At 33.2% G+C, this 6867-nt stretch overlaps 1 pseudogene; it reads right to left on the bottom strand.

The window, feature by feature from the left end:
- Positions 1-4418: 4418 nt before the first annotated feature.
- On the bottom strand, positions 4419-6229 carry LOC145577588 (CBL-interacting serine/threonine-protein kinase 12 pseudogene; annotated as a pseudogene).
- Between the last annotated feature and the right edge of the window lie 638 nt (positions 6230-6867).

Below are 6867 nucleotides of genomic sequence, written 5' to 3' on the forward strand. Positions count from 1 at the left end.
GGGTCAAAATGTTGAAACACATTATTTACCTCATTCAGTCATTCATGAGCAATCAAATCTTTCATGGACGTCACAATTTATCATAAACCATAATTTTAATTGATCTATGATTACATAAGCTTGGAACACTTTTTGTAGTGATGGTAAAGCTATATATCTATTTACCTCAACGGCTTTTAAGTTTAAGAAAGGTTGGTTTTTTGAAGGGGTTAACTAATTAACCTAAGATGGTAATTAGCCAGAAATAGCGGTTATTAGATCGAGAAGAATAATGTACAGGAATGAAGGGATGATAATAGTGATGAAAACAAGAATAGTGATTGCCTTTTGAGGTGATACAACTTTAGCAGACTTCCTATTGCTTTTCTGATCTGTGAATTTTTATAAAGCTTACAGCATCTCATGGTGGTCTCATGCAATGCTATACACAAATACAACCATCATATCTTCTCAGCTAAATCTAATCTGAGTACTTTAATTATTATTATTGCATGCACATTCAATTGTAAAATGTGTCTACGCGTAGTACATATGGAGTACTATTTTTATTAATTGGGCTTCATTTCATAACTCATCACAAGTGCAGCAGTGTAGTGTATGCATGTAAGTGTATGGCAATGATCAAGCTAAGTGCGGTAAGGTATTCTGATAAAGTACTGCCTTTTTTTTTTTTGTAAGATTTTTACCTCAGACTTTAAAATTTTGGGGTCCAACTCCTTTTAAGTGAGGGTATTTGGGGTAAAAATTCTTTTTTTCTTTTTTCCTCTGCTTACAAGTGCTTGATCCGTAAATATTGGATTAAAAAAATTGTAAGGATTGAAGGTTTGATCATGATCTTCTTACCATATTCCTGAAACAAAAATAAGATCTACGAATCCACCCATAGCCTCATAAGCTTTTTATTTACACTCGTTTGACTTTTAACTATTCATATATTTATAATAAGTGAATAATAGAAATGTAAACTCTTGTCATATTCGCCTCATGTTATACATTCAAAACAATTAATTTTTTACAATTTTTTTTGCAACTTTTATAAAAAAAGACTTGATATACTAACAATTTTGGGGAGTTATTTTTGTTATATATTCACATATATCATTGCATTTATAGTGACACTCAAAATCGTATTTTCTTTTTTTAAAAAAATACAAATATATACTTTTATAAAATGCTACTCACTCCTTCAAAAAGGTGTTGCTTAACTTTTATAATATAGTGGTATCAACTATCAATTCGAAATCCAAAATTGACTAAAATTGTAAAAGGGGAGAAAAAAATGGTTGGAGTAGAAGAATAATAGATACTGTAAATAATAATAAAAAAAAAAATAGAGAAAAGAACCGCGTGAGTGCGTGACTGCGTCTGCTATTTCGTTAGCTTGTGCGAACTTTTGCCCCGTTATTTTCGCAAGGAATAAGCAAGTACTTCGTTGAGACTTGAGAATCAACATTTTTTTTTCCTGGCCAATTTAGACGTGCATTGTGCATATATAGTTTATCAAGTTTGAATAATTATTTTAATTTTTAATTTCCATCGTCCTTGTGAAGTTCATGCTTTTTTAATTACGGAGTTAATTATAGTCTAGTGTTAAGTTTTGAATAATTATTTTAATTATGTTCAATTATATGCTTGTTTAGCGTTGTATTATTCATTGCTAAATTTCAAGTATTTCAAAGTACTCCGCTTTTAATATTTATCAAACTATTTGGGTCCAAAACTCAATCATGTGCAATACTTTATGACTTTTAGTACAAATACTAATTGTCTAGCTTTCATGTATTGTTCTGCATAGAAAAATTAATTTTTAACTCAGTTTATTGTAAAATTTGATTATTACTCGATAACAAATGTTGATTATTTATTTTTGAAATTACCACCTACTTCGTATATTATACTTGTAGGATTTATCTTTGATTCTTTAATTAAAAGTACTTCCACAAAAGTATGTCCTTGAAGTTATAACTTGTTTTATATATTACTCCGTAATAGTAAGAAATGATTGATCATAAATAAAAAAAAAAAAAAAAAAAATTCCATTAGAGGCAAGCAACTTCGAGGTCCCATGTTAATGCAGAGCATCAGATGTGTTAGTTAGCTAGATAATGATCAATTACATTACTACTTTAATAGTAAATAATTAGGAAAGTAGTAAGCAAAGTATGCTAGTTTGAATAATATAGTACTTACATATATAATCCTACTAAACTTTATTAAAGTAATCCTACACTGATTTTATTTATTCTCTTTTGGTAATTAATTAAGTGGACGTGTGTGGAACATTCTTCTTTTTCTGCCAATTAAGATAGAATAAAGTCTGTAGATCTACTTATTACAACCTGTACGTTCTTATCACTTCATTCTTTGATTCCACTACGCCTTCTCATTTCATTTTCGTCAATTTGTCAAAAGGTAATCCTTCAATTTCAACATTATTATTATATTTTTTTTCTAATAATTGAACCATTAAACATAAGACCTTAAAGCGATGAGTACGTAAAATTAAATGGTGGAGTACTACATTATTTGTGTAAAAATTGTATTACACACGTAGTAATATAAGCCATTTTTGTAATTCTCATACTTTTAATTAAGAATTTTCTTTTTCCTATTCTATTAAGCAATTATATATCATATGGCTCTAAATAGTATTCGCTCTGTTTCGTAATAATCTCTACAATTTGATTTTTACACTATTTATATGGTTAGTTTGACTATATATAAAAAACATATGTAGTAATGTAAAATATTTTTGGATTAGTCTTTATGTATATTTTCATAATATTAACCTTTTTATATTTGTTAATAATTTATAATTATAAAATATTATCAAAGTAGTACGATTATTATGAAATGAAGGGAGTACGTGACTTTGTGGTTAGTTCCATTTTTGTGTCTCATTTATATTTCCACCTGTTATATATTAGGTGATGTGATTTTTAAAAAAGTGGTGGTATTCAAGATATGTATTTTCTAATCAGATTTGCTATGATAAAACACAAGTCTCGAATTGAATTAGTGCTACTCTAGTAGACTCCTGATACTATTATTAAAATTCTCAATCAAATTGTTCTTATTTGGAGAGAAAGTGTGTGCATCATATTGTAAACTGTACTTTGTATAATATGTCACATCATTTATACAAATCTATAACATAAATACTACCTCCATTTTATATTATTTGCAACAATTTAACATAAAGTAGAGAGCAAAAATATTTAATCGTTGCAAATAATATAAAATAAAGGTAGTAAATTATTATTTGTGTGAGATACTTTATGAGAAACTAGAAGTCTAAGAGTAACGACTAACGAGTATTAATCTCAATTCTCAACCCAAAATATACGTTGGATTATTCCAAGTTTCCTACTGTTTGGATTTTTCGAATTTTAACGAGTTAACTATTTGGCAAACACTAATAGGCCAACTAGCTCGTCCATTTCTTGCTTCAAAAAAAAAAAAAAAAAAAAAAAGCTCGTCCATTTCTACTTGGAGGCCCAATATATAGCAATGATGGTCCAATATTAGGCCCATGAACGTGAATGGAGCTCAAATGTCCAAATGATCGGTCTTTCACTCTTTCCATAGACCCAACTCTCATGCAACCAACGATTACATCATTTTGATTTATTTTATATGAATACTTCTTTGAGTATAAATAAACGGAACGAACATTGGATTTATGTAATTATTTTGATGAATGATGTGCTGCTAATTTTGGATTTTACCATACTATGGACCTATGGTATTACTTCTATATTGTAGGCTTTTGCAATTGAGCTTGATTTTGTGATGATATCAACTGAAAGCACTAGATAAAGTATAGGCATGGCATGTTGCTCTAGATATTTTGTATGCCCTTCAATTTTGCATTGTATCTCTATTATAGACTCATAATTCATATACAATTTCCTCTTTAATATGTTTTCTGGTGGTGAAAAATCATCGGCTAGAGTATAGAGATGCAAATGATATGACGTTCTTGAAGAAGAACTTGAAGGGTCTTCAAAAAATTATATGCCCAATTATAGATACACTAATTTTACTCATTATTTTGAGATGTGTATCAATGTAACAAGTAGTAAAGGACTATGATATAATTTTTACTACTTGTAATATAGATTACGCTTCACTATTTTGAGATACTCACCGATTTAACAATTATATGTACACTAAATTAATGACTACTCCATAACTATCAATTCAAATTACGATGCAATACTTTGAGTTGTGTGCCAAATCAACAACTAAATGCGCGCCAACTTAGTAACTATGGAGTGCAAGCTAGTTACTTGGGTAATACAGACTTTTAAATATGATTCACTATTTTTAGATGCAATCCAATTAAGTAGTTATAGATGCGCGCCAAATCAACAACTAGTTGTACTATTAAATACGAAGTAATATAGAAGTAAAGGTTTACTTTACTAAAAAGTATATTCTCACTATATTATATATTCCTTGGTCTCAAGAGTCTCAACCATTACAACAACATTTCCTAAATTTTGAAAATAATATAGAAATCTGGCCCTAATTAGCTGATAATATAAGATATAAACCCCCCAAAAAGCATATAAATTAATGATATTGAAATAGAGAATAGGAATCTACTCCGTATCCGACGGTAAATTCGCGGCGGCAAGTTCAACGGCGGGAGGAGAAGTATGATCACTAAGAGACAGATTCTGAAGACCAGGCTTCAATTCTTGATTGCAAAATTCCTCATATTCTCCTTTATCACCACCCTGTTTCTTAACCTCCACCACACACAAAGACGGGGTTAACTCGAATATCTCGGCTTGCAGCGTCAATGGCCCTTTAGCACCTTCTCTAGACCCTTCCAAATTCACTCTACAATCCTTTTTCCTTACTGTGAAGCTCACCACCTTCGCAATCTCCTCCAATTTTGATATGATCGTCGACACCGGTGCTCCGGACACGAACCTCGAGCCTTCCCCGTCATCATCATCGAACAGTCCCGAGAGATCGAACCCTCGGGACATGGAGATGATATCGAATGCGTTCAGGCTTGCCGGGCGTGGCAAGCCTGGAACAGGCTTTCGTTGTCGTTGTATTTCAGACCCAGACTCAGACTCGGACTCGGACAAGGACAAACATTCTGTCTCATCAAAGTTGCTGCAAACATCATCATCCTCTTTGAAAGTACACATTTTGTTATCTTCGAAGTAGAATTTGACATTCTGAAAACCCTTTTTGAACCATTTGTTTTCCAAGACTTGAGGAATGGTGATTCGAGTGTCAGGATTGGTGTCAAGCAACCGACGCAACAACCTAGTCAATTCAGGCGAAAACCATCTCGGACACCGGAATTCACCCCTATAAATCTTGCGATACATTGACATAATGTTAGGATCATGAAAAGGTAAAAAACCAGCCATTAACACAAACAAAATCACCCCACATGACCAAATATCCACCTTAGCCGCATCGTACCCTTTACGAGCGAGAAGCTCCGGCGCAACATACGCCGGAGTTCCGCAGAATGTATGGAATAAACCATCTTGCTGTATCTGATCAGATACAGCGCTAAGCCCGAAATCGGAGACTTTCAGGTCACCGTTTTCGTCGACTAATAGATTCTCCGGCTTTAGATCCCGATGATAAACGCCTCTAGCATGACAGAACCCGACTGCGGATATCAACTGTTGAAAGTACTTTCTAGCAACGTCTTCCTTCAATCTACCCTTGGACACCTTATTGAAGAGCTCACCACCACGAACATATTCCATGACAAAGAAGATTTTGGTTTTGGTTGCCATAACCTCGAAGAGTTTAACGATGTTGGGGTGGCGAACACGGCGGAGGATTGAAATCTCTCGCTTGATGTGCGTCATTAGTCCTCCTTTCATGATCTTTTCTTTGTCGAGTACTTTGATCGCCACGCATTCGCCGGTCTTGACGTTTTTCGCAACATACACTTTGGCAAATGTGCCGTGGCCTAAGAGCTTTCCGACCTCGTACCGCCCCAGAAGAAGGCTTTCCCTCTCCTTCTTCTTGTTATTCGATGACGCCGAAGGGGCGGCCGCAGCCATCGGAAAATAAATTACGATTTGTATTATTGATTTACTCAATCAATCAAAAACCCTAAAAATAATAACAACCCAAATGAAATTTGAAATGATTTTTGGGGTGATTGGAGGAAGAACCCAGATAGACGGCGTAAGAGGAGAGAGAAAGGGATGATGAGTGTAATTTGGATGAATTGGGTTTTTTTTTTTTTTTTTTTTTTTTAATTAAGAGAGAGAGAAAGTCGGTGTGACTTAAAAAAGAGGGCATTACATGAACAGCTGGGGACATCACAGGCCTTGTGATTATATCGTAACAGTAGACTTTGTTTTTCAATTTGTGTGCGGCGTTATACTACTTTACGTCATAAGTAACCCTAGATATTTTCTATTCTATAACCAGAAGTAGTAAAACTACAACAAAACGTTGTCGGCATCGTTGGGGCTTGTCGTGTTCTTTTCGCGAGGAGGGTCTTCTAATGTTTTCATATTAATTTTTGCCGGGAAAAAAATATAAATCGTTGGCCTATTATACACTTGTAAAGCGAAGAAAATGTTGATGGAATTGGTAATTGAAGATTCGTGGTGTTGAGATGTTCGGGATTGCGATGGTTGGGAATTATTCTAAGGTTCTGTGAAAAGTATTCAGGTTCTTTTATCTTTTTCTCTCATTTTTGATTAATTGCTTGTTTGATTTCTAGCAATTAAGCTAAAATGTTGCTCTTAATATTATTCAATTGATAGTATTTGTTTTAGGAAGTGGTTAAAGCCTGGAACTTTTGCCCATTTTAGCATGAAATCAGCTGTAAATTTGATTATTCTCGTAATCTGATAGGATAGA

Source organism: Chenopodium album, chromosome 14 (genome assembly GCF_948465745.1).
Source record: "Chenopodium album chromosome 14, dcCheAlbu1.1, whole genome shotgun sequence".
Taxonomy (NCBI): domain Eukaryota; kingdom Viridiplantae; phylum Streptophyta; class Magnoliopsida; order Caryophyllales; family Amaranthaceae; genus Chenopodium; species Chenopodium album.